This window comes from Motacilla alba, chromosome 1A (genome assembly GCF_015832195.1).
Source record: "Motacilla alba alba isolate MOTALB_02 chromosome 1A, Motacilla_alba_V1.0_pri, whole genome shotgun sequence".
Classification (NCBI taxonomy): domain Eukaryota; kingdom Metazoa; phylum Chordata; class Aves; order Passeriformes; family Motacillidae; genus Motacilla; species Motacilla alba.
The window spans coordinates 57241069-57266713 of record NC_052031.1 but is presented as its reverse complement, the minus strand read 5'-3'; the positions used below and the strand labels follow the sequence as shown (position 1 = coordinate 57266713).

At 48.1% G+C, this 25645-nt stretch overlaps 1 long non-coding RNA gene across 5 annotated transcripts; it reads right to left on the bottom strand.

Moving 5' to 3' along the window:
- Positions 1 to 5413: 5413 nt before the first annotated feature.
- On the bottom strand, positions 5414 to 25543 carry LOC119708304. Of its 5 annotated transcripts, none has more exons than XR_005259027.1 (7): positions 25239 to 25511; positions 18607 to 18701; positions 16465 to 16623; positions 14651 to 14747; positions 13565 to 13623; positions 11257 to 12528; positions 5414 to 9542 (listed from the first exon to the last, which is right to left on the bottom strand). It is a non-coding gene; the product is annotated as an uncharacterized LOC119708304 (long non-coding RNA). The 5 variants fall into 5 exon arrangements; XR_005259028.1 differs by having other exon boundaries at positions 12221 to 12528; XR_005259024.1 differs by lacking the exon at positions 11257 to 12528 and having other exon boundaries at positions 5414 to 5843; positions 6026 to 9542.
- Positions 25544 to 25645: the final 102 nt, after the last annotated feature.

Below are 25645 nucleotides of genomic sequence, written 5' to 3'. Positions count from 1 at the left end.
GCCGGGCAGCCCGCCAGGACCCTCCTGCCAGCGGAAGGACGGGGTGCCCGTGCCTGAGGGAAGGGGATGCTCTTCTTTCCCATGGCCCGGCAAAGGCGCTGTCTGTGCGTGCGTGTGTGTCCCCGCGTGTGCGTGTCCCGGCCTGTGTGTCCCCGCGTGTCCCCGCGTGTGCGCCGTGCCTGCACGCCGGCGCGGCATGTGTGGCCCTGCAACGTGCGGGGTGTGCAGCGTGTGCGGGGAGCGCAGCGGCCCCGGCCCCACGTGCGGGGCGGGGGGAGCGGACACCCCCGACATCACCACCCCCTCTCAGAGCCGGGCTGGCGGGTTTCTCTCCGGTATTCCCGGCGGGAACAGCAGGCGGGAAGTGTCAGCTGAGGCGATCCATAGCGATGTGTTTATCCCCGCCGCCAGCGCTGACCGCTTGCTTTTCACTCGGTTTAGTTTTGCTCCCTTCCTTCCGCGGCTCCGTCTCCTGGAGGTGCGTGACCTCCAAACCCGGGCTCCCACAGAATCCAGGCGGCTGAGGGAGGCGGGGGAATTACCCCAATAAATACCAAACACGCCCCCGCCTGCCAAAATAGAGACGGGAACCTCACATCATTCCGGTCTAACGACCGTGCTTCACAGGTATCCTGGCCAGAAGGGTAACTCGTGATTTTTTTTGGGGGGGCGGGCTGCTGAACCGCACTGCCCGTCTATAAAGTGCGAATGAGGTTTCAGGAGCAGCGAAGGCTCTGATGAGGTGTTTGAGGCTCCTGCTTGGCAAGCAGCAAGCGGCACTGCGGGCTTGTACAGCTCTCTGCCTGCTAACTTGATGGCATTTCCACACTGTCCGAAGCTAAACCGGGGACAAAAAAATAACATACATTTGTGCCACGTGCGTATAGGTGGTAGGGGTGGGGGGGGGGGGGTCAGAAGGAGAGGCTCGTGGACTGCTACAGAGGTGGGTGGGAGAATCTGCTGCTGCTGCAGAAAGCAAATTGTTACACATGTTCAAAGAGTCATAGAATATCCTGAGTTGGAAGGGGCCCACAAGGATCCCGGAGTCCAGCTCCAGACTCTGCACAGGACAATCCTACCAAGTGCCTGAAAGCATTGTCCAAATGCCTCTTGAGCTCTGTGAGTCTTGAAGCTGTGGTCACTTTCCTGGAGAGCGTGTTCCAGTGCTCAACCACCATCTGGGGGAAGAACTTTTTTCTGATATCCAACCTAAATCTCCTCTGGGACATTACCTTGGGTAAGCCTGGACTACAGAGCAGTTCCCTCGGGAAGGAGGACCACAGACTGCAAGGGAAACTTGCTCATCAAGGACATACTGGTTGCCCCATGCCAGTCATCCATGCTGGACATCTAAGGAAGAGCTGCGGGCTCTCTTGTTAGTGGAGAGAAGCAGACAGCTTCAGCATGAAATATCTCTCCTTCTCACTGGACTGGTCATTGAAAAACTATCAAGAAAACAGCCCAAGTAAAAGGAGCTTAACCTTGAACTAAAGCACCCTGAACTGGAGACCTTTTGGGGAAGTGCTGACAAAAAGGGAGCTTGAACTCTGAAAGAAAAGACAGCTCTCTGCAGGTGATTCCTCCCATGGGCAGGAAAGCAAGGCTTTGCATGGTTTCTGTAAATAACAGACAGGGGAGCAGAGGGTGGGGGAGGTGGTGAGCATTTCTGGGGCAACTTCCTTGTGGAACACCTGGAACATTTCTGGAGCATTTCTTTGCCAGCTTCATCCTCTCTGGAACAACCTGCAGATCTTCAAATTATGGAAAGAATGTCAAGGGTGAGACTCAGCTTCTAGGAGAAGTCCTAATTCTGCGATTCCTCTGGAACCAAGTGGGAACGGAAATTGAAAATTACCAAAGACTCAAAACATGAGCCGAGACAGCTGGAGACTTTGCAAAAGGAGTTCAAGCAACATCTGGAAACTTCTAAGAGTTTTATAAGAGGTCACCTGGAGACGAGGATAAAAGACTTCAGTGTCCAGAGAGAGTGCGAAACTCTTCTGGAAGATTCCCAGTTTAAAAAGGCAGGATGGATCAAAGAGGTGATCAGCAGTGTGAGTATCATGCAAAATAATGTTTTCCAGAAAATAAGAGGCACAACAAAAGCTTTGGTCAATTTATAAGCCAAGATTAACTACAGCAAAGAGTTAAGAAATTGAGAAAAATCTGTGAGAAAATGATATAAAAGGCTTGCAGGTTGCTGCAGGAAAAAACAACCTCCTGCTGCAGACAAGCTGGCCAGCACACAGCCTACCACCATCATCCCCCAGCATTTCCAGTCTCCAGGAGAAAGGAATCAGACTATTTGTCCCAGCTGAATCAGTGCAAAAGCCACGGTGTTTGAGGACAATGCACCTGGGAGAGGAAAATGCACCTTGTTCAGCTCCATCCAGAACCACGGCATGAGGGAATGGCTCTGAAATGGGAGGCCTAGGAGCCAATTTGATGGGGTCAGCTCTTATGTCAGTGAGCACTTGCCTTCAGGAAAAGAGATTAAATTATCTAGTCTGGCTGTATGACTAGAATCAACCATCAAATTAGACAAAGCTCGTCAGCTGTGTGCCACAAAGTGGGGGACAAAGAGCATTCAGCTGAAGGATTATTTTGGTTGAATAACAAGGTATTCAACCAGGGGAAATTGGACATTGACCTAATAATAGATTTTTTCAGTAAGGGGATGACCAGATTGAGATCAGGGGAAAAGGGAAAGGTAAGCACATAAAAATCTGAGCTGGATCAGACAAAAGGTCCTGTAGTCCTGGAGTCCAGGAGGAGATGTTTTGGGAGGAGCAGACAAACAGCATGGACACAGTGCAAGCTCCCGACAGCAGTCTCCCAGGTCCTGGTGGTCTGCAGGGCAGAGACTTCCTGAGCCAGGATAGATATCTCTGTGTTTAATGGGAAGCCAAAGATGCCCTAAGAGACTGAGGAATGTGCCAAGTCTTTAAATGATGGGCTGCAGCAGAGCATTGGGCCAGTTAGCAGGCAGTGGTGAGAAGGTGGTCAGTCCTGTCAGCGCAGCGGCTCACGTGGGGACAAGAAAAGAGAACTTCCACCTCAGAGAGTACCACACACACCCAGCATATGTAAAGCAAGAGAGACAGGGGCCATGCAAAAACAGAGCTGAGCTCAGAAGCAGAAATAAAATAACCTGAGTGTGGGAAGGTGGTGGGCCAAGACGAGACACAGCATGCAGTGAGTCCTTTGCAGAGCTGCAAAATGAGGAAATGGGGGAGATCCAGCTGGGGGACAGAGTCAGGACCACATTTTTCTGGAGGACTGGTGCAAAAACCTTACTGGGGGGACACTAGTCACAGTCTGGTATACTTTGGCCCATCTTAGGCTTTGTGAAATGGGTGATACCAGAGATGGGCCAGTCTCCCAAACCAGCCCGTGAGCTAACAGTGACCGAGCTAATCAGCTTGTAGTGGATAGTGGTGACAGGAGAATGTAGACACTTCCCAAAACTGGGGAAGTCAGAAACAAGGCACTGGAGGAATAAGTAAGGCATAGTGATGTCCTGATAAACACCAGGACTGTGTCTTATCCCATCAGTTTGGAAATTCCCTTTAATGGTGTGTTTCCAGTGAAGCTCCTTGTTTGCAGGTAGCTGAGAACCTGTTCTGCCTTTGGGGACAGTAAAAAATAAAGGTGGCTCCACTCTGAGGTCACTGCCAGCCCTGATTGATGGGAGAGTCTGAAGCCTGCCTGGAATCCTGGGACCTTCAGAGACTCTTCCCCAACAGGTCAGTCAGACCTTGGGTATGTGTTACAGAAAGGATCTCCATCTGTCTGTTGGATGCCTTCCAGGAACATCAACCAGGAACAAGTAAAACAACCTTCCCCCTAAGTTCCCCCTCTGAAGTCCCTGGAAAGAAGCTCTGTCTGAGCATGAAGACCCCTTGGATGATGGGTTCCGTTTGGTCAGTCACAAGAGATCTGAAAGGTGTATATCAACAGGCAGAAAAGACAAAGAAAAAAAATGAAGAGAAAATTGCTTTCTCAGCAAAGCCCAGCCTGGCAGTTTAGTGATGGTTGGGGGCTTGTGTAAAGCCCCAGCTGTGCTAGAGAGCCTGGTAGGGAAGGTAGGGCACACCATGCCAACAGGAGGCCTTGGATGGCCTCAGCCTTCCAAGAGAGCTGTTGTGCTTAGGCTATTTATGGGTACATGCCGAGACCTTTGAACAAGTGGTAGGTGCATGGACAACATGGCCTGTGATAAGTTCAAGGCTGACAGGCTCTAACTGGTCCCAAAGGAAAGGGAGTTGTTCCAAGAGCAGGTGACTTCATCCTGCTGCACCAACTCGTGAAGGGGAATTTCCACTGAAAAAAGCCAAAGTGAGACTGCCTGGAGCTGGCCTGCTCCCTGGAGCTGCAGGTCCACAGGACTCTGCTCCTGTTACAGAAAGAGATGTGCTGTTTGTAGATGTGCTAACATTGCAAAACTTTGCTTGGCCACAGTGACAGAGGGAGAGCATTTCAGTGGCCAGCAGAATGAAATTTAACAGTTTCCACCTGTGCAGTTCTTGCCAGTGGTTAAATTTACTGATGAGCTTTGCTGGTATTTGCACAGGAGGAACAGTGTAATAAGTGCACTGATTTGTACAGGGGTGTAGGCCATAAATCCCTGCACTGGCTCATTCTGTGGGATTCCCAAATGCAATTTGCCCAAGTCTTTAGGAAAATGGCAAATTTGCAACTGCACAATTTACTACACCTGTGGTCAAAAGTGGAGTAGCAGGGATGCGGAATCCAGGCAGAACCTTTGGGATGCAGTGCAATAGTGTCACAAAGAGTTGATTCTTCAGAGGGATGAATGCAGAGAAGAAGATGCTTGTTTCCTCTCAAACCACTTGTGGATGTGCAAATACTTCCAGTTCACTTAGGAGAAGCAAGGAAGGGAAGTGCCAGAGGAGAAATGTGGGCTCCTGAAGGTTCATCACAGAAAGAATCCCAGTAGGATACAACTAGAAAATGAGCTGGGAAACTCCACTGTCCTAGAGCACAATTACATACATCTGGAGCACAATGGAATGATGGATACCAAGGGAAAAGCCTTCTGGTCATGGTGGAAAAGTCTGGAATGAAAGGTCAAATAAGGGATAAAAGTTCTAGTGCATGAAAACAATCTATAGGGCACATTGTTAGGTGCTGTCTGGAGCAGGAAGTTCTGAGATTATTATTTTAAAAGCTGGCAAATGTTTTAAGCCACACTGTGTTTCTGTGCATTTCCAACAAGCCTTAGCTAAGCTAAGGGAAAAAGTCCTACATTGGTTAAGAATCAGGAAGGATGTAGAAAATGCATGCAGGAGATGAGTGCCCCTATTGCAAATAACAGTCCCACAGAAACACAGAGACATCCCATGAAACAGTATCTGACAGACTCATTCCATTAGTGGGCTACATTGCCTGGTGTCCTTGGGTTTCTGTCTGGAGCAGATTCTAAAGGCTGCAGACTATTTCACAAAATGCCCTGGAGCTTGTCTGTTAGGACACCAGTGCCAGATGTCCAAGTGAAAGACATCCTCTCCCTCCAAGTCCTAGGACGTATGAGAGGATTGCACAAAGCTCGAGGGAGAAACTCTGAAGCCAGAACTTTTCAGCCGATATGTGTGGTGGTTGGGATTCCTAAAACAGTTCCATGTGACCACAGTCTAAAGGGTTGGTGTGATTTTTTATTTTTCTTTGCAGACTCTTCCAGTCAAGTGGCTTGCTCCTCAGAACTGCCTGAAGTGGTAACATCCAGCATATTCCAGTCCTTTGGGAGGCCCCAGGAGAAGCAAAGCAGTTCCTCACCATTTTGATGAAAACCTAAGGCCTTCTGCATGCCTTTTTATGGACTTCTGGGAGAAGAAGAAAGAGTTTCGGGTCATGCATAGAAGAACATGTTCCTTTTTGTTTTTTGGGGTTTTTTTTAATCACATGAAAATCTGGGATATTTTACCATCTTAGTGTGAAAGTCTTTAAAACGATAAACCTAGAGCAACACTATTGAACTTGCTATATAAGGCCATATGGTACTGACCTGGATATTTATGGTGGTTACACACTACAGTGGGGTCCCATGCTGTCACAAGGCCCATTAGAAAATGTAGTAGGAAAGCAACACACGGGGAAAACAAAACTTCAGGATTTCACTCTTCCTCTGTCCTTCCTTCACTACAAATGTAGCTGTGGAAAGCTGAGGCTGGAGAAGTTGAAGCACAGATCCCCTTCCTCCCTGCTAGCTCCAAAGGGGCAGAGACTTGCAGGAACACTGCATGCACCTGGGAGTGGCTGCCTAGAAGAAAATAAAGAAGCAGAAAACTGCGAGAAAGGGAAGTATAAATGTTTTGGATTAGTGATAGGAAAGTACCTTCCTGAAGCACACAGTGTAATTACAGTAAATAAGAATGTGTCATTCATCACTTCTTAAATTATTTTCCCTCATTCACAGGGTGGTGGGTTTATTAGAGCCTTGTCATTTTGAGCTCCTTCAGAATAAAGGAGGAGGCTGAGAGGTCAGATGTGGCAGGGAAGCCAAGTCCTTTTAAATCCAAGTGTGCAAGACAGGTGGGACAGTCTCCTTCCTCTATAAAACAGAAACCACCCCATTCCAGACACTTGGCTGCAGACAAGTGAGTGCTAAGAAGATGTGACAGAAGTCACAGAAGAAGCCCAGTGTGTGTTTGTGGGTACAGATGCTACTTGGAGCCGGCTGTCTCAGAGCAAAGAGCCCAGCTGCTGTTGGATGAGTCCTCCTGGGTTCTGCTTGGGGAAGGGCTGAGCTTTTTAGCTAGAAGGACAGGAGGAGAAATCAAGGGATCTGTTGATGCCTGTCTGCTTCAGCCACCACCCCAGATGTACCTGGAATGTGCAAGCAAGGAGAAGTCCTCTGCATTGTATAAACAGCCCTGGATTGGAAAGCCAAAGTATTCCATAGGCATAGGTACCAACTGCAGTCCAGCCCCAGACCACAAGCAGGACAGCACAGAGCTCAGCACAGACACTCAAGAGAAGAGACAGGCATGTGTGATGATCACTGAAACCCACTGTTCCAGTGGGAAGGATAAGTCAGCCCTTAGACCCATCCTAGCTTGTCAGGATGTATCCAGGATACCTCTGAACCTTGTACCAGCTGGGAAATACCCCCTCAGTCATTGCGCCTGAATTCCCTGCTCTCTCCAGCATGCCCTTTGCTCCCAGACCAGATGGCAGCATGGTCCCCTGTGCTGGCAGTGCTCCCTGGGGTGTGCAGTGCCCCAGGGGGCTACCCCATGGTACGTAGGGCTCTGAAGCTCTTGGAAATCCTGCTTGCAGGGTCACTTGCCCGCAGTGTTATTCACCTCCCTGGTGTTTTACCAGCCTGCTGCAGCTGGGGCGGGAGCACCGCCTGCGTGCAAGCAGCGGTGGTGGCAGGCCTGGCAAGCCTCCCTTCTTCAGAGGGCGACTCTCCTCCCCCCGATGAGCAGGTTTCCAGACAGCTGCCTTTTATGAGGGCAGATTTCAAGAAGGCTCTAAAACCCAGCCTTGTTTAACTCATCTCCCAGTCCTGTGCTCTGTGTCCTGCTGGGGAGGCATTGCATGACCCCTTCCAGCTGCCGGCAGCCAGGCTTTCAACGTGGCAAGGGGCCGGGCTGTGTCTGGGCAAATGTTTTCTTTGTGCGGTCAGAAAGCTGGGCTGGGCAGAGACGCTGTGCCCGAGGCACATCCTGACAATGAACCCCTGCCCACCCAGACCACGCTGGGTCCCGATCTCCCACGTTGATGGCAGGGACAGCGAGGGTGGCAGTGACCCTGGGTATTCCCTGGGAGTAGTGCTTTTATGTCAGGAGCAGCAGGGACTCTCACCCTGGTGGGGAGGGATGCAGGGTGCTGGAAAAAGAGCCTGGGGTGCAGGATGGGGACAGGATGGGGACAGTGCCACCCACACGGCCTACCTGGGGGATGTGCTGGCATCCGCTGCCTCCATGGCTTGGCTTTAGTGTTGGCCCTGGGGCAGAAGGTGGTGTACCCCAGGAGGACCACCAGGGACCCCTGTCCACAGCCAGGCATTTCTGAGGTTGCTGTTCCATCATCCCCCCACACACGTGCTCACACCCCACAGCCGTTGGGGTACAAATCACCTTCGCATAAAAATGCTTTGCATCCCAGATCCCAAGCACAAACCTGCCATGCCTGCTGGTGGCCTTGGCAAAGAGAAAGGCATTAAATCACCAAACCCAAGGCTTCAGCAGGTGCCCATTAAAGCCCATGAATTTATGTCAAAGTTAGAAAAGGTCTGTGTTATGCAAAGGTCAGTGTTCTGTTTTATTGCTCTTTGCTTCCTTTGCTGTCCTTCCAAGGTGTGAGGAGGAAGCCATGGGCTGGAGGGGTGTGGGACTCATGGAAGTGAGCGGGTGAGGCGTGACATCCAAGCCAGGCAAAGCAATGGGTGATGCTCACCCCACCCTCCCACTCAGAGCAGGGCAGGCAGCAGGTCCCCACAAATCTGCTCTGCTGCTAGGAGAAGAAGCCATGCAGCCATTTAAATATTTTCTTTGAACTTTACTCTGTGACTTTTCTAAAACAGCTGTGGCCAAAATTCAGCCTGCGGATCTTGGCACAGTGTCCAGGCCTTTGCAAGAAGGTCTCACTTTGGGATTTCCTGTATGGTACAAACCCTCTTTAAAATCCCTGGTGTGTGAAGTCTTTAGCAAGGCAATAAGACCTTGACCATAACAGTTTTTTCCTGAAGATCAGAGGCACAGTGAGGTGCAAACACCTGCACCTGCCCTTGGAGCTGAGCTGAGGTGTGGGAGCTCAGCTGGGCAAAGTCAAGCAAGCAGGACCACTACCACATCACCATTCATACCCATCCATGGCAAGGAGATTGGAAGTAGATGATTTTTAAGGTCTCTTCCAACCCAGGCCATTCTATGATTCTGTGATTCCTCAGCCCCACAAACCTGAGGGAGACAAGAAAGCTTGGAGTTTTTTATTACCTATCCATTTTGCAGATTAGCATTATTACTCCTGTTATATTTTTCATTTTAAACACCTTTTTTTTGGTGTAGCCAAAACCATTTAGAGGAGTTTCTTGAAGCTCTGCAGAAGGGGGACAGCAGCTGGGTACTGGCAAGTGCCTGCAGCAGGACAGTGTGTCTCCTTTATGTCTCCATCTTCCATGAGGCCAGTCCATTCACTCTCAGGACCATTACCCTCAGCAGCTGGGTTTTTTTAGCCTCCTTTCTGGGCTTGACCACTGCAAGAGTCCCCTCAAAGCACTTGTATGCAGCTCAGTGTGGCGAAGTCCATGCTGGCAGTTCAAGATCCCCACTGGCACCAGCAACAGATGCCAGAATCAGGCAAATTTCAGATCTGTATCTTCATGCCTGGAGAATTCAGGCCAGATGAGACAAGAAGCAGAGACTTTCTCCATAGAGGGAGGAAAATGACCCCAAGATGCCACACTGATATCAATCACCCTGCTTTTGCCACTGTCTGGCAGCTGGAATCCTGGCAATAGGAGAGCTGGAGGCAGTTTCCAGCCTGGCCTGTGTGCAACATGGTGCCTTAGGGACCTATAATCAAAGTTTTGATTATTAGTGTAACATGGGTCATAAAGAGGAAATAGAATGAAATAAAATGAAAGTGCAGCTATCAGCTTCCCTTGAGTTTAGCTTGATCTATTTTAATTTAAATGGAAAATGCCACATAACTTATCTATAACACTCTAAAGCCCTAGTAAGGAACATATTGCCAGTGCTAGATAGTGGCATGTTTTAGCAGCAATATGATGGACATAAAGATCTTTAATACACCCAAAAAACCAGAGCTCAGATGCTCTGTGAGGAAAATAATTTGGGCCTTGTCAAGAAAGTAGGGAACTTGGGGCAGGAAGAAATGCACAGTAGCTGGCACAGAGTCCCATCGTGTACCTTGGCATCTTTTTATCTGTTTCTAGAAGTTCTGAATGGCAAGAATAGAAAACATCCATAGCAAAGGTGCTGTGAGGCAATTTTGCGCACGTGAAGTGTTTCGAAAGCCCTAGGAGCCTTGCCCAGCTGTCATCGAGTGACCTCGGGCAGGGGGTCATTGCCATGAGCTCCCAATGTCCCTTCAGCAAAATGGATGGAGGAGCTTTGCTCCAGTGCAATTTGCACTGCAGGTCCTGAGGGCAAAAGCTCGTTTGATAGGCTCCTCCAAGATTATGTTCATGACAGATTGCAAGAGGAATTTTATAATTCCTCTTGCCCTTAAAAAAGGCTTTGGAAAGGTGCGCAAGGTTTGTCTTCTGGAAATGCCCCCTCGTGGAGCTGGCAGGGACCGTCCCCGTGTCCTTGTGCCATGGCGCTGGGAAGGCAAACCTCTTCCAGCTCCCACCAGCACACTTGAGTTCCCACTCGATGTGGAAAGCACCAGGATGGTGTGGAGAGTGCTGCTCCAGTGGCCTGGCACTGATATCAAAGGCAGGTACATGGCCTTATTTGCCACTCCAGGCAGCTGCAGGACGGCACCGCTTCCCTCTGCAGGGGAAAGCTCGTGCACAGAGCCGGAAGCCATTATGGAACAGCCAGCTCAGGAAGGGGCCAGGGCCAAGATTTTGTTTTTAACCTGTTTCTTGTTTATTTAAGCCTTTGAGGAAGATGAATAAAAGCAGCCAGTGAGCAAGGCGGGCTGTGTTGCAATCAGAGCTGTGTGTGCTGGCTGGGTCACCATGAAGGCGGCCTGTGTGACAGTGGACACCGCCTGTCCAGCCACTCCTGGGCCCCACAGACCCACCAGCGGCTTGCACAGCAGCCAGGCTGCTCAGAGAAGGTGTCCTGAGCACATCCAGCAGCAGCTGGTGCTTTGGCCAGCTGCAGGAGAGCTGTGCTGCCTGCCAGGCAGCGCCATGGGATTAGGGCACTGGAGCTGCTGCTGCTGAGGAGGAATTAGAGGCACAGATGTTTTGGTTATTTTGTGCAGAACAAATTAAAGTAACTCATTCCCTTTTGCAGAGAAGCATCAGTCCCAGATGCCTGGTCCCTGCTAGTGCTGCCTGTGCCACCAGGCTTGCTGCCTCCTGCCCCGAGCACAGGGACAGGCCAGTCCTACACAGGTTCTGTTCCTCTGCGCAGCACCAAGAGATGTAGCACTGCCACATATTTGATGCTGCAATGGAACAGCAGCAGATTTGCCATGATCAGCCAATTTTTGTTGCAGTTCACATCTCCTTTGCCTCATTCATTCTCCCCTGCTCAGGCTCCAAGTTTTGCTAAGGGCAAATTCATGTTCCATAAGAGCAATGCTTACCAGAGAGAGCAGTGGTCCAGGTATGGGCTGTGGGGGAATGTCAGCTCCTCTCTCCCATCTGTTGCTGCTTCCCCTGTCTGCAATCTCACAGTGCTCTGGTTTGGGAGAACACTGCTTTGGGAACCCCCAACTATTCCCATCAGGTCTCAGCAACCTGGAGCTGGCAGCTGAAACTGGGACTGGGATCACTGGGATAGAATTTGAACCAGAATTTGACTGTAGAGCTAGGAGATAAACCCTAAACAGTTTCCTATTGCAGAAAATGTAGACTCAGGTACAGGTATCTTGTTGTTTTTAACAGGCAGAGGATTAGTGCCTGTTTGAAGTCATCCTGATTTTTAAAAGGGTAAATAAGATCTTAAAATTGGATTAAGTGGGAATGTCACCATGAGGCTTGGGGTCAAAGTACAATGTGTGGAATAAAGTGACAGCATTGTGGGTTTGGATCCTCTAACTTTCATTAGTAGGAGCTACCTTCATCTCTTAATGTAATTTTAGAAGGACCCATAAAGGGCACTTGGTTTGACCCATTTCAAAAAGCTCTAAGCCAGTGTTAGGATGATTTTCTGAAATGCTCTGTTCCCCTAAGAGAGTGGATGGACATGTCATAATCTATTTGTAATTCTACTTCCAAGTTTGCTTAAAAAGTAAATGAAGCCATTTCAGAAATTCAGCTGACCAAAAAAAACCAGCTCTGGCCAATGATTTCAGGCTAAGCTAATGCAATTATCATTCTTATCCATATTGTCATGCAGTTAGTCCCGCTGAGCCTAGCACTCAACTGTCCTGATTTTTCATCATAAATTCTCTTTGTTCCTCTTCAAGTATTACTCCTGATTAAGGTCTGCAATTTGAAAACCTTAATGTCAGATTTTAAAGTGACAGCTGATTTTTTCTTTGAGCAAGTTTGTTTTGTATGGATAAGCTTTTACACAGCATTGACATATTTTTGACTCCTCTTTACCATTCGATTTCCTTTGTAGATACTCTTCTTATTGTCTCTGAAAAGATTGTTGAGCTTGTACTCTCAGAGATAGTAACAAACCCTCTTGCAGGTGTTATTGTGCAGTGGGGAGCAGACATGAAATGGAAGCAGGCACCAGGAATGCAAATTCCCACTGCAATTTGGGTCACATGTCCAAAGGGAATTATAATTCCTCACATGCTTTCTCACGCAGCAGGACACAGGACCAGAGGGACTGCTGCCTTGGACTGGGCTCTCAGCTCATCTACTCTGCTCTCTTCTCTCTGAAGGTGCCCAGCTGCCAAGTCCTGTAAACCCAGAACGAGAAACACCAGAATGGCCAATCCTAACTTGCTTATAGGAAAATATTTTCCTAACCCTAGGCATATATCACTTGGCATGCCCCCTGAAGAGCTCTGGTTTATATCCCTTCTGCTTGATTATCTCCAATGAGGTAACCCTGGAGATATCCACAACCTTTATAAATGCCCATGCATTTTTTTCAGACCCCCTGAGCTCTGCGTCTCAGCAATCTCCGGTGGCAGTGAATCCCAATCTTGCAATGCTCTGCTGAGCACATCCCCATTCCTGCTGCCATTCACTGCTCATTTTTAAAATCAAATCAAGCATTCCCATTCCCTGGACTTTCTTGCCCCAGCCTCCCTTGGGCTTTGCTCTCTGCTCTCTGTATCCATCAGTCAGTACCGCCTTTATTAATATTCCCTTCCACCCCATGATCCATCTTTGCACAAAAGGTTTCCAGTCCTCTTGAGCTGGAATTTCTTTGGCTCTCGAGGCACAGAATTGCCTGCCCTCCAGTTCATCCCTCTTCCTCCTTTACTGCTTCCCACCAGGACTGCAGATGTGGTATGGATTATTTTGAGGTCTGGGCATAGGGACTCACACTATAGATAAAACTGTGCTGAAATCAGGAGCTGTCTCAGCCAAGGTACTAAAAAGATTTGCCTTTGTTACCCTGCTCTGGGCCAATACAGCAGGGACATCAGCTAGGGCCTGGCAACTCTTTCCTGCAAGTATAATTTCACCCTGGCAAGCCAGACCTCCACCTTCACCTTCCCTGTGTCACTGAGGCCATTGACCTGCCCATGCCAGGACTCCTTACACAGCTGCACAAGGCCTCACTTGCACCAGAGACTTAATTTTGTGTAGAAAAATGTATGTCCATAAACCTTGGTTGGGATCCACAGTGCTGGCAGTGGGAAGTCTGCCCTCAGCCATGCTGCTGGATGAAACAGTTGTAAAAAAATTAGGAGAGGGATTATAAGAGCTATTATAGCCATCAGAGAGACAAAAAATTTAATCTAGCACAGACAAGGTACTCACATGATACATGGAGAGCCATTGGAGTGAGGGTTTGATTGGCAGCATCCCTTTGATAGTGCCTGTGAGAGCAAAACAGATCCTTCAAGTGTTTCCAATTCAGCTGTGGCTGCCCAGAGGAGAGCTCCTGGGCTCTGGAGAGCAGGCAAAGCCAGCAGGGAGCTGCCAGAAAACACTGCTGTCACTGCAGAGGAGGCCCTCTTGTTGCCTGTTTAAGCTGCTTATGGATGCCTGAGACAAAAGGCTGGTTTTGCTTTTGCCTTGTAACTTGAGCTCAAGGTTGGACACTCCTGGAGCAGTGGATGTCCAAGGGCACAACTTCCCATGACTGTGCCCATATAAAGTGGCCTATGCTGGCAGGAGGCAGATGACAGTCACAGATACCACTGACATAATTTTAAGGCTGGGTGAACACACTGCAGCTGGAAAAAAACACACACACACACACACACACACAAAAAAAAATCATTTACACACCTTGTACAGCCAACTGCACTATAGGCAGCTCTGGTAGGGATGTTTGCTTTTCAAGTTACTCAAGACATCCCATTATACAACCCCCTTTTCAGTCAACTAAAGCTTTGCCAAGCATTTTGAGGTGATTTTTTCCATGCTGTATGGCTGCCTCTGATATCTTTGAGAGAAAGATCCAGCCAAATGGGCAGGGCCAACACCTGGCATCGAGCACAAGAGGAGAGGGCAGAAAAAACTGTTTTGCACCACATGAAATGCTTCTGGTGACCTTCTTGCTGAATGGCATGAGTATAGCCTTGCTTCAGAGCAGAGGTTTGAAATTTGGCACGAGGGCTCAGTGTCATGTCAGGGATTTTCCATGGGTCTTTCCACTGCCGCCCACCCTGCACCACCTCCCTGCTGCTGCCAGTCCCTGGATTGTCTGAGGTGTCTCACCTGGTACCTCCTGGTTTTACAGCCCTGCTAATGAGCCATGTGACTGCCAGAGTGGCACGAGACCATGGGATTTCTGTCCTTTTGTGATTTGAAAAGCTACATTCAGAAAGTTGTGGTATAAATTATTACAGCTGTGCAGTGAATTGTTGAGAGGTTTAGAAGTGCCAAGATTGAACTGACCTGTGCAAATTCAATTCACTGTCCAAAGCTGGTTTGAAAGAGATATCTGTTGGTTCTTTCTTCATCCCACACAGCTGGCCTTTCCATCTGAAGTTTCCTGTAGTTTTAGTTACAATGTATTAATAACCTCCAACTTTTGGTGCTTTTTCTCAACATAGCTTGAACTGGAAGTTCCATATTTGAAACCAGTTGAGATTTCATGAATGTTGCTGTGCATCCTAAAAGAAATACCCTTCCTTGCCTCTTGTGCAGCAATGACATGGAAGAGATGTTTAGGAGAAGGCCTCACCCTTTGCCATCAACCCACCAATTTTTGTCTGGATACCTGAGAGCCCCCAGGCTAGCCCTGATGGGGCACAGCTCTGTGAATGATGGTCCTGAATCACAGGATGGTCAGTGGGTTTTCAGCCACATGGACAGACCATTGTAATTGTCCCTCTCTGTTGTCTCATTGTTGTGTGTGAACTGATTTTTATAAATGTGTCACCATAACAGTGACACATTAGCAGGCAGCTTGAAATTTCCCTGGGCATAGTGTTTGTAGTATACAGCTAGTAATTCCTTTGCAGCAGAGGGATTAAAGGCAATGGGTGACCTTGTTGTAAAGGCACTCGCCTGGGCTCAGATGGCAGGAGGACAGCTCCCATCCCTGCCACAGGCTGCCTGTCTGACCTCAGACAGGCCTCAACCCAGCTCACCAGGCACATTGAGGGATGCACATCCCATTGGCATTACCTGGAGGTAACCTGAGTACCCTGTGGACCTGCTGCACTGATGATTCTCAAGAGAGCCTTTCTCTCATCATCTGGGCAGCCTCTGTCCCCTCCTACATTGTCAGTTCCCTGCACACCTTGCCAGGCTAAGAACTGAGGTGTGCTGCTTTGCTCTTCCCACACTGTGAGACTTCCCAAAGAAAGAGAAAGGGCCTGGAGAGAAGGATGAGTCCACAGTTGCAGAAGGAGATTTTCTGGAATTAAGGACCATTACTAAATATTGAGGAACCCCATGGGTGCACTGAGCTGGGATGAGCTAGAATGAGGTAAAGGAGAACCCTGCTTCAACACAGGACCTAAAGAATAGATAAGAGATTAATACTGAGAAACACAGAGGATCTCTGGCAGGAGGGAGCAACACAACAAGACAATCGCAACGGCGTCTTTGGCTCTACTGTGCTTGTTAGAAGACTGTGCTTTCAGCATTGCTCCATTATCACAGTTTCCCTGCCAGTTAGTGCACAGCTCCATGGATCTCAGTTTTAACCTGTGGATTCCTGAGGGATTTGTGCAGGTGAGGAGCTTAACTGTCTTAGGTGTAGCCAATTTTGTGGGTAATAGTGATGTGGAGTGAGCGGCATTCACAACTAATTAAAAGTGCTACTCTTTAAAATAATTTCTGCTAATTACAAAATCTTTAGCAGCACTATTTTAACTACATTTTCCATGTTCTATGGGGATTTGAACTCTGTTAATTTTGCACTGACTCTCTTGGCACTATTTAGCATATCAAAATGGCCAGGAAATTTAAAAACCTTAGCCATTTTTACTTCTCTAGGAATTAATGCTAGCAGGAACAGAAAAGAGTTTTGCTGCAGGAAAAATGTAACTAAATTCAGGTCCTTTCCCCCTTTTTTCTCCACAAAAAGACATTATGTTATAGTGCTGGCTGACCCAGAGGAGCACAGGAGCTGCTCTCGGCACAAGCTGTGATTGCTGTGCCAGGAGAAGGATACACAGGGCCACAATTCCTTGTCCCATAAGGCTGGACAGTGAGTTAGTGCCAAATGACATTCTCTTGGCCTCAAAATGAGTCAATACCTGTCAAAATCAGAACCCTGATGTTTTAACTCCCACTCTGGGCACTGGCCACTGAGATGCAGCAATGTCAGACACCAAACCAGTATCAGCATGAGCGCTGGGCCTCAAGTGTGTCGTTCCCAGGTTCCTGGTTTGCCTCACAAACTACACTGCTTGCCCCTGTAAGACAGAAATGTCCCTTAAAAAGGGTGAAAAAGAGAGGGGGAATGTGAGACTTCTCTTTGGAACTAGGCAAAGTGCATTTGCAGTGTCCTCACATGGTCACAGCAACCCAAACACACAAACAACATTACTCTGTGAATTTGCGAGAAAAATGCCTCCCTTATTTAGCAATGAAATCTCCAAATCAGACTTTGACAGTCACTCTGAAAAACAACATAAACATTTATTACAAGAACCATCAAAAACACATCAGATTTTTTTTTTTTAACTGAGAGGGAAGACTCACATCATTCCACTGAATGCATGTCTACACATGATCAATGTCAGCTCTTATTCATCAGCTACTTCTAACTATGAGCATTTATTCCTGTTCCTTGGGCTGTAGTCACCTAGCCTCTGTGATGGCTTTGTTCTGCATGCTCTGATGAAATTGAGTTCTGGGTCTTTCTCTGGACCAGAGGGCACATAATTTCCTAGTCCTGTATCATCCATACAGCATCCTATGAGTGGCCTTGCACACAGCCCTCGCTGGCAGCCTCTGTCTTCTCCCTGTTTGGAACAAGGGGATATCCAGGAGAGGTATCAGCCTGCCTCTCCACTGGATTGCTTGTGGACCCAGTGCACATCATGGAACATTTCCTTGCCTTTTTGAGCCACAAAGCTGCATCAGTCCTGGTGGGATGAGCCTGGCAGCAAGGATTTGTTCTATGTTTGCTTTCCCCACTTGTAAACTGAGCATCATAATACTTGCCTAGATCAAAGGGGGTACAGGGAGAATTAAATAATTAATGTATGTAAAGCACTTTGAAAGATGAAAGATGCTATATAAGTACAAAGTATTAACTACCAAAAAAAAAAAAAAAAGCCAAAACCAAACAACAAAAAAGTCTGAACTGGTTACTGATGTAAGCCTCCATTTTATCCTGTAAGAAATGCATGAGATCAAAATAACTGCCACTAACAAATTAAGAGTTCGATTATGCCAAGCCCTAACACAGCTAGTCAGGGGACTGGCAGCCTTGCCTTCTTCTGTGGCCAAGTTAGGGCACCCATATGAGCAAGAAGGCTCCAGAAGTGTACCCATAATGGGGATTTTGAAGGGAAGGCACTTCCTGCATCACTGAATCATCTCAAGCCCTATGTCAAATGGCACAATTCAAAAATTGATGCTGCGGTGCCTTACAACAAGCTGCTCCTTGCTGTTCCTCCCCCTCACTGCTCCAATGGTCAATAGTTCCCAGGCTAAACACACTCATGGCCATTTGTATCCATTTGTCCTTGTGCCAACATTGTTTTAAGTTTAACACAGGATATTTATAGATCAATCGTGTCCTCTCTAACCACTAATGTTGTTGGGCAGAACCAGGCAATCCGTTTGTGTTTCCTATTGTTATGTGGGGTCTGCAGCCCCCACCGAGCACCCTCAGTTATACTTGGTCCTGTCACAGTTCATCTTTCTCTAATAGAGATGAATAAAGCTGAGTGCAGCCTCCTCACAGGGCCCACCAGTACTTGTTCTCCATCACCAATACTTTTCAGCCCCCTGTGGGAAATACTTGATTCATCCTCTCTCACATTTACCTTTCTCTATGGCCATGCTGTGCTGCTGTTTCAAGGCAATCCTGTCACCAGCCAAGGCACCTGAGACGTTTTATTTTCCCAGAGAAACTCTGGCCCTTCAGCCTTACGTGCCAAACCTTACATTTGGCACAATTGAATTTCATCCTATTCCCATTGTTCCCACCCTCGAGGTCACACAGTTCTTCCTGTTTGATAGGCTGGGGCCTCTCTGTATTGACAAGCGCTCGCATGTCTATGTCATCAGGAAATATCACCACGCACTCCTCCCTCTTTTGTGTGACAGAAAAATATGGACTAAAAGCAGTCCCCAGGCAGCCCTCAGACAAATCCACCAGCAACTACCTTCCAGATCTGCTTTCATCTCATCTTGCTTTCACCTCCTACCCCACTATGCCTCACCTGTCTCGCAGAGATGGTTGAGGTTCTTCTGGAGGGAAAGATGGTGCAAGTCCGTAGGGCTTCCCGGACCCAACCAATGCTTTGGAAGCGTTCCCCTGGGGACGTTGCAAAAGAAAGTCAGACAAGTTGCGAAGCTCTGACATTTCATAACAATGTAAGCCAGGAAAATATAATACCCAGGGTAACTTGGGATGGAAGGGAAAATTCTTCAACATCTGGTGGAGCACATGCAGTAATTCTGGCAGCACAGAGAGCTCTGTGTCCTCAAGAACCCTCTTACATTACAACATGTTGGTATTGCTGCTCAGAGGGAAACTGAGCCCAGGTGGAGGGCAGAGACAAGAGCCAGGGGACTGTTCCAGGGAAGAGGAGGGCAGAGGTCAAGGGTGCCAAATCTGTCACACAGCTCTAGCCTAGACCCCAGGCCTCTGTTTCACCTCAGATGAAGACTAGACAGCTTTAGTCATTTGTGGAAATGATTTATAGATGGTTTACATCGACACAGCAATGCAGGAAGCAAAAGGAGATGGATTTTTGTGAGTAACCAGCTCTTTGCGAGGCAGAAGATTATGGCCCAGAATCTACTGGGTCCTGTAGTTCCTAAGACAAGCTCAGGAGGAGACTGGAAAGGATAAACCCCAGTATATTCTGGTCTTCTGTCTCCAGGGAAGATCACGGGGTCCACCTTTGAACCAGCCAAGAGGTAAAGGCAAATCTTTGCCCTACCAAGGTCAGCAACCAGCTTCAATTGGGCTGAAGAAATCAACTCCGGTGCTCAGGCTCTTCAGGGCTACAAAGATGACTTTGAGAAAAGCCACCACTTATGGTGGACCCTGGTCAGAGGAAAGTCACAACCACTCGGTTTTGAAAGACTGATTTCTCAGAAAATTCCAGCTGGTGCCTTCCAGAGGGCCCAAAACTGTATTTGAGGCAACTGCAGTGCCCGTGAGTACATCAGGCCTTGAAGTACTGCTGGAGCAGTAACACAGCGAGACTGCCCAAGTGCCAGTGTGAGACCTTGAGCCAGATGCAGAAACAAAGACCCGAGTGTCTTTGCGTTCCAGAAAGTGCAAGAAATGAGATACGTGTGAATATGCTCCACAAAGTTTGTTCTGGATCTTTGGAGAGAACACCTTATTAGAGCTGCTGGTAGCATTACACTGGCTCAGAAACAGTTTTTTTAATGTGTCTTTTGAAAGTAAAGCCTTTCTAATTTTATTACAAAACATCCACTTGCATGGGACAAGCTGAGCACATTTGGCACCCACTGCTATGAAGTTCCTTCGTTTTATCCCTCTCATTAGTGAAAAGTGAGGGCAGGAGCCCTTGCCCTTCCCCCCGCTGCCCACAATGTCCTGGTGTAAAGCCACAGGCAGATTTCCTGGAACTTCTGTATATGGTTTAAGACAGCATCCTGAGCCCTGCATGTGCATGGTGGGGGGGGGTGGTGGGGGAGGTGGTGTGAATGCATTCCTGTGAGCACAGACATAGAACAGACTCAATTGTTATCCTCAGCAAGAACATGGCTGAGAGGATTTGTCTCTGTTTAACCAGGTAGTGATTAACACCTGGTGAGACGATCTAACAGCCATAATATCTCATTAACATACTTTGACGGATGATAACCTCTTCAAATATGCATGGGAGAGAGAGGACTGGCTTTGGAAAGGGCACAGAATGTTTGTAAACTGGTCATCCTTCATTTTCACACTCCTTAACTCTGCTCAGGGAGATGCAAAGGTTTCTGGGCTGGTATAAAATACTGACCAGAGTGTGGTAATGTGTAGAGCAAGCTGCAGCACTTAGCTTTGCTTTTGTGCAGCATCTCAGCTTCTCGCTTCTTACTTCTCCAGCCCACTTTTGAGAGACTATCAGTTGTAGCCCCCAAGGACCCTCTCCAGGCCTCATGCAGAAATGTGATAATATGTGCCTTCCACCCCAAAGAACCTGCCATAAGACTAGAAGATGAGGCAGAAACAATCAGATCATTATGGACAGCTTAAGCACTGTTAAGTTAAGGAGATCTGTTAAATTATACAGATCACTGTTAAGTTATACAGGAGATCCCCAAAAATGCCTGGGCCACTGGATTCAGGGAACCACAGCTGGAGGTGAGGAGCCCCAGGCATGAGGCATCTAAGGGAGCTTTAGCAAAAGCAAAGGTCTAGGAATTTGAACTGGTGTGGGACAATCATTTTGGAGACTGCAGGCACCATTTCTTCCCAAGCTGATTTTTTTTAATATGGACAAATTTACTTCACAGTCAGAGGCAATGGAGGGAGTAAGGTGCATTGTTAAATAAGTGGCATCCAGGGGTGGAGTACCCTGACATAAAACAACTCCTGTTCTCTAGTACATCTCTAGATGTACTCTTTACATCTTTCCACATCTGTCACCCCAACCAGCTAAACTGAAATGCTCTGTACCTTGGTCTTACCCCTAGTGATGCCAAAAGGGCACATGAAGCACATGCAAAGAGTACTGTGGGATGGATGGTTCCTCTGGAGATCACCTGGCACAACCCAGCTCTCACAGCAGAGCCTACAGATACTCAAAGCAACATGAAATGGCCTCAGAAGAGCCTGTTGAAAAAAAAGCCTCCCCTCCAGATGACCTGAACTTTAAAAGTGGCTCTGGCAGAAACCAGCATGGATTGCCTGTTTTGGACCCATTTCTAATTGGCCTTGTCTTTTATGCAAATGTGCTTTCAAGAGCTACATGTTGTTATTATCTGTTGTCAAGGGAGAACTTTTCATCATTTGCTTTAATAGGGAACCCCCCCCCCCCCCCCCAGTTTGGCCCAGCTTTGGCTAGTTGTGCTGAGCTTTGGCTAGTTGGCAGTGCTTGGCCCAGCTCTGCAGTCCATGGCTTGCTGTGGGGTGAGGGGATCAGGGAAACAAGAAGCAAGGGTTAGGCAGGGCCTTAGCTTCTCTTTAGCCCAGACTGGCTTGGAGAATGGTGATCCTTTGGCTGGCTGTGGCACATTTGGCTCCCTCCCAGCTCCAGCTGTCACACTGGGGGTGGCATCTCTGAGGGGACCCTTGAGTCAGCAGCTCTTTGTGGAGTTGCTCCTTGGGCAAAGGGAGCCAAATGTCCCACAGTACTTGGGACAATGAGGACAGCCCTGTTCAAGCCTTTGTTCCTTGATGATTTTGCTGCTCTGGATTTGTGTGCTGCAACCCTGCCACTGGCACTTGGCCGGGGCGCTGATGCCTGGGAGAAATATCAGTGTAAATGCGATTATGTGGTAGTGAGCGCCTGTGTGTCTCTGGCAACACAACCACGCCAATCCCGCTCTATTTCCAGGGCAAAGATGGCAGTGGGGAAAAAATCCCAGCTTTCTGGAGTCCCATGCAGTGCTGTGTGTCCCCAGCCCCAGGAGAAGCAGTAGGAAAGACTGTGTCACCACAAAGCTGCAGCCCAGACCTCGCCTTTTCCACGCCTGGTGTTGTGTGTGCTCTTTGACTTGTTGTCACCGTCACCCGGGCTGCGCTGCTTTTTGGCAAGAAGAGGAACAAGAGCAGGCAATGTTTTACAGAGGACGGTGTCTGGCCATGGAAAAGCTGTGCAACATGACTCATTTTGTGTAAAGGACATGAAATTACAACTGCGTGCCACATGGGAGATGCTAGCTGGGCTTGAATCAAAAAACATCCTCATCCAGGAAGGGTATTCAAGCATGTGCTTAATTTAAGAACATACTTAATCAGGGCCTTTGGGCACAAAAGGGTAATGATTATTCTTGTGTTGCTGGGAAAATCCAAGTGACATCCGGAAGATGTATTACTTGAGAAAATTTAGTGTTATTTCAGTGTCCTCGTTTAATCTTTCAATTTCCAAAAATGTAATTCTTTTAATTTGTCATTGCTATGAGTTCCTTCACAGCTGTTTTACACTTGATTGTTAATGCCAAGTGGAATCAGCAAACACAATCTGGTTCAGATAATAAGTATGGAAGATCAATCCTGCGTCCGTCTCTTTTCTCTGTCCCCATTAAACTTCCCAGCATGTAAGATATCCGAGTCTGAGTTTGCAGGGACAGCTAGCCACAGCAAAAGAACTTCTGGTACACACTGTTTAATAATTTAAAATCAGCAATATCCCTGCCCAGAATTTTTTCAATGTATTTGACCCCTAATTTTCTGTCTAAATAGCCGTATATTGCTGCAGAGATTAGAAATGGTGGAATTCTAAGATGGATGCCTTTAAGTGTGCAAGGAGCCAAGGAGAGGCTCCTTGTCTCAGTTTGACCTTGTCTCAGGGTAGATGGCAACTAAGGTCTTTGTTTTCCTTGGAAAAAACGCGTGGCACAGCTACTCCAGACCCAACAGCTGGGAGGAGGCAGCTCTGCTCTATGTTGGCCACATTTCATGGTTTCATACCCAAACCTTTACCTGTCACTGCACAGAAGATGTCCCCTGAGCTGGTCTAAACTTCTCCTGCCCCAAGGCATCTGGGCACCAGCTGGAATTTTCAAAAGGGGTGCAGGGATCTGGGACCCAAGGGGACATCCCACGTATGCCCTGTAGGAGATATTCTGCCTGCTGCCCTTGGGCATGGCCTCACTTATTAGTTACTTGCTGTACAGTAAGGATATTTAGGCACCTCTTTTACCAGAGATTCTCCAGCCCAGAGATAAACAAGGGTTGTTATTGGCCATAAGGTAAGTTCTTGTTAATTTTATTGACCTTGGGTTAAATCCTGTTCATCCTCTTCAGGCAATTGCTCCCGCTGAAACCAATATGAATGTTGGCACGAATAAAGCAGCTGGATTTTGGCCCCTTTGAGAAGACAGTAATCATAAATCCAGCCACCAGCACAAATCCAGGTGCTAAACCAGGGATTTTCCTGGGGGAAAGTCCACAGTAAAGATCATTGGGATAGAACCAGAGAAATGGATTGGCATAAAGGAAAAGAAAATTCTAACTTCATTTCACTCTAATTATTATTACGATAGATGTTCAACTGGGCATCATTTAAACATGCCCTCAGCTTTGCCACTGCTTCCTGGTCTGACCTTGGTGATGATCCTTGAACACCCTGTCCTTCTCAAAGCTGTGGTTAAATACAGTTGTGTGTGGCTTTGAGAGGCAAGATACACCTGTGAGTGCAAGTTATTGTAAGGATATTTTAAAAAGTGAATGATAGTGACAAAACATCTTAGTGGGAAACTGTGAAAACATGGTACTCTATGCAACATGACTAGAGGAGAATTTTTTTCAATTTTTTTTCACCTCTTGTTTATTTTCCTCTTCCTTTTTTTAAACAATGTATCTTAATCTCTCTCTATGAATGGAGCACGAGAGTTATGTGTGCAGAAAGCATCTGAAACCACTTTGTTTCTAGTTTTCTTTCATCCATTTGGTGTTATAAATAACCAGAGAGGATATTGCTTAATCCATAAAACAAAGTGACATCATAATTTATTAATACAGAAGACACAGTTCATTGCTGTTTAAATGCCATAAAGAGCTGGAAATTGAGTAGTTTCTCAGAAGGCAGTGCCAGTGTGTCAGAGGAAATATTTCCTCAATGCTATACCAGCATGCACAAGATCCTCTCTGAGTACCTCAGCATTTTGGCCAATCCCAGCTGAGCTGCTCTGCCACATCCAAAGGCAATTTTGGTGGGGATTTCTCCAGTCTCTGATGACTTCTTTCCATCTGCCCCACTCCTCTCAATGCTTTGCTCCTGCTGTCTGCTTCTATGGAAAAGGAAAAAAACTGCAACAGCCCCGTGGTGGGGACAGAGCTGGCTGGACCATTTAAGGTTCGCTCATTGGTGTCTGTGGGGCAGCAGCACAAGCCCACATGTCCTCAGGGTGTCCCTGTGGCAGCGGGGACATGGAGCTGCACACACGGAGGAGCGATGCTGTACATCAGGCTATACACACTCGGCCCCGGGCCAGCAAAGCATTTAAGCACCTGTTTACCCCTAAGCTTTTGAGTAATTCCTCTGGCCTGAGCTAAACACAAGCTTCCCACAGCCTCCCTGCTTGCCTTGGTCTTCCCTTGCAGGATTTGTGCACTGTGGCCTGGCTAAACTCAGGGCTGCTGGCACAGCCCTGGCACGGCACCACTCAGCACCCACCTCTTCTTGCTCCCTCCTCTCCACAGAGCCAGAATTCAGTCTGTGCAGACCCCACTCCTGCTGGCACCTCCATGGGTAAGCCCCTCCAGTGTCTGAGAGGCTCTGCCAGGGCTCCCAGCGCTGGATTCAGCCACAGAGCAATTTTTGAGTACTTCAGGAGAAATCCCACCACTTCTGTTGTTGTGCTGTCTCCAACCATCAGCCTGAGCCCACATACAGACGAAGTGCAATGACCACATGCCCACAATAAGACATCCCTCTGTCTTTTAGGTAACATAAACAATCTTTCTGGTATGGATAACTTGCAGCCCTGGAAGCACGCTCAGCAGATGTTTGCTCCACCCTCTACCCCTGCCTGCCCAGAAGCACCAGTCCTCACTTCTGGTCCCTGTCTGCTTCATCATATAACATGCCTAGCTTTTGCAACTTTTGGGAAGAGATAGGATCCCTTTTGGCTCTCCAGGACATTAACTTGTATTTTCATTTTTACTTATTTCGTACTTTCCGTACACGCAATCAACCCCCCCCCCCCCGGGACGCACCTATTTAAAGCGGTTCAGCGGGTGTGTGGAATGGGCACGGTGCTGCGTGGGTGCCCCCAGGCACGCTCTGCCTGCCGGTAATCCCCAGGGGAGCCACGGTGCCATGAGCTCCTTCCTGCCTGCTCCCTGCACAGGCACTGCAGCGTTCCCGGCTCCCTGGAGAGGCAGATTTCCCTGCTGTTCACCAGCCGGCAGCGCGAAATTCCGGCCCTGCTGTTTGCCCGTGCGTCCCCAATCCCCGAAGGTGCGCTCACACCTGCGGAGCCGTGTGAGCGCGCACGTCCAGCCCGGTGCGCGCACAGCCGGCGCCTGCACGTTGGCAGTGCGCTACCCCCTTGCATCCCCCCCTTCTCCGGGCTATATGTGGCATTTCGAACCTCTGCCAATCTGCTTCCAAATGTTTTCCA